Raw genomic sequence first — 2,566 nt, 5'->3', positions numbered from 1 at the left:
TGAACGCAGAGCGACACCAGCAGCGCAATCCATGACATCTTGGCTCGGTACATTCGGGGGAAAATAGATTCGGGTCCAAAATTGATATTCAACCGGATTAATCGTGACACGAGAACGAAATGCTTGGAGAGAACAACAATTTAGGGCCCGAACTTCTTGTTTTTTTTGTCACTACTACTGAATACACTCTCTGTTTCTTGTCAGATACCAGTATGGACATGTCAACGGTTTTCTGGTGTTGAGTGCAAAACCATGCATGGGCCACATTAGCTGGGAAATAACTTGTTGTCGATATATGTCGTGATCTTTGATTGCTCTGACAAAATATTTAGACTTTTATTATCACATTGATGTAATTGCAAACGCAATGGACTAGAGCTGAGTCATCATTTATTCAATCTCCTGAAGTATTATGCCAGTATTACCTAGCTTACGTATATATTTTTTATTTTTTTTTATTTTTTTGATAGATAGATAGATAGATAGATAGATAGATAGATAGATAGATAGATAGATCCTCATGTTCTCATGACTTGGCTCTCGCCACGCTCCGTGACAGAGGTGAACGGGGCGGTGCACGCGAGTGATTCCGACAAATCCTGTGGGTCACTCAGGGCCTGCGTCCTGCGCTGAAGCGCAGTCTTCCCCACGACGTCCTGTGACACAGAAGATCAGTGAAGTGTGAACCCTTGACTTTCGACTCAACACGCAGCCATTAAAGCCACTCTGCTGAGTACTCAGTTGTACACAACAAGGTGTGCATGCATCACCAGTTCTAGTCTCAAGCTCAGGCGGGGCTTTGTGAGCACATAATGTCAGTCCTACACCTGTCATGGGAAACATGTTGTCCTTTCATTATAGGGCACCGCTTGGTTTAATTGCTGCTACAGGTCTTGCGGTGCCCACTGCTCATTTAGTCGACAGTGGGGTGTGCTTTGGACAGGGAGCAGCTGCGCCAAGCGGGCCCCTCAAACACTCAGTTAAGTGTAATGAGACTGCTAATAGTCTTTAGCCAGCAGACAAATGATCTTTTTATCCTCTGAGAGGAGTTCCATCCATCTGTGCATTTTCAATCACTGCTTATGCTCCACCTGAGGGGCATGGGGGGCGCTGGAGCCTTCCCAACGGCCCTGGGGCAAAGGCAGGTTACACCCTGGACAAATCACCAGTTGATTACAGGGCCACAGATAAACAACCACACACCCTCACACCTATGGCCAATTAGGAGTTGCCAATTAGCCTAATGTGCATGTCTTTAGGATGCGGGAGGGAGCCGGAATATCCAGAGAGAACCCCCACAGACAAATGGAGAACATCCAAACTCCACCCACAGCATGGAAATTGAACATACGGCCTTCTTGCTGCAAATGTGGGAAGTAGTGAAGTACATTTTTGCTACATTTCTCTTCTGTACTTAAGTGTATTTTTCAGTTATCTGTACTTAAAATATTTATTTTTCCAATGACTTTTTACTTTTATTCCCTACATTTGTACACAAAGATCCTTACATTTGAAAAACACGGTAGTTGCTTTTGTGCTTGAATAAGTTTAAAAGATACAAATTCTCTCAAAAGTAAATCACTTATTACTATAGTTGTTGTTGTTGCTTGTTTGAGCTATTTGAACTGTGCTGTTCTGTTTTTAAATATCAAACTGTACCTCAGCTTATGAATGAATAAACTTACATTTACTGAAGTACATTTCAGCACCTGTACTTTCTTACTTTTACTCGAGTAAAGGAGCTGAATAAGTTCTTTTACCAGAGTTTTTTTTTTTATTTTTTTTTTACATACATTCACATATGTGAGTGCTTTTGACACCTCTGTCTTGCTGTAACCTGACAGTGCAGTGCTGTACCACCATGTCGCAACAGTTGCCACAAATTGGCATGTGTGGCCCTGCTAGTGTTAGAATTAGCCACAGGGAATAACTACTGAAATCTATCAAACCTTAAGAGTTCACCTAATGTGACAGAAGGATTGAAATAATTGAGAAACAGTGGCTGCAATGAGTGTCTGAAAAAGGCAGACGGTCTCTTTACTTCCCCAGCTTTCATACTTTCATACTATTTCTGTACATCCCTTTCCCCCACTGGGAAGGTGTGTGTGTGTGTGGTTGTGGTGGTGGTTCGGGAGGTTGGGGCGGGGGGGCTGCTTGACAGTCTGCCAAATCGATGAATAGTGTGTGTAGAACATCTGTGAGGCGGTCTGCACGTTCTGCTCCGTTTCACCATAAATGTGGTGTGAAGTGTAAGGATCCGCGCTGATTTGGTTGCCACCAGAGCCTAACTGGACACCAGCCATTCATTATCACTTGTCATGTTATCGTATCATTTCATCCAGTTCAGTCCCCCAACCCACTCCCCCCACCCCCGGGCAACACATCTAATACAGATCTCCAACGTGCTGACACTTTGTCAGGTTTTCACTTTGGAGGAACGAACGGATGCCCTTCCCCTTTGTGGCCATAGCCATTTACACATGTGAGAGTGCTTGCAGACTGTATAAATAGTGTGAGTGCATTTCAGCCATCCTTTGAAGCACGTGGGGCGTACATGCATGTCGAC

This window comes from Nelusetta ayraudi, unplaced genomic scaffold, assembly GCF_046127955.1.
Source record: "Nelusetta ayraudi isolate G7.1 ecotype Tasmania unplaced genomic scaffold, CSIRO-AGI_Nayr_v1 ptg000181l, whole genome shotgun sequence".
NCBI classification, from domain to species: domain Eukaryota; kingdom Metazoa; phylum Chordata; class Actinopteri; order Tetraodontiformes; family Monacanthidae; genus Nelusetta; species Nelusetta ayraudi.
Note: the sequence above shows the minus strand (reverse complement) of the source record.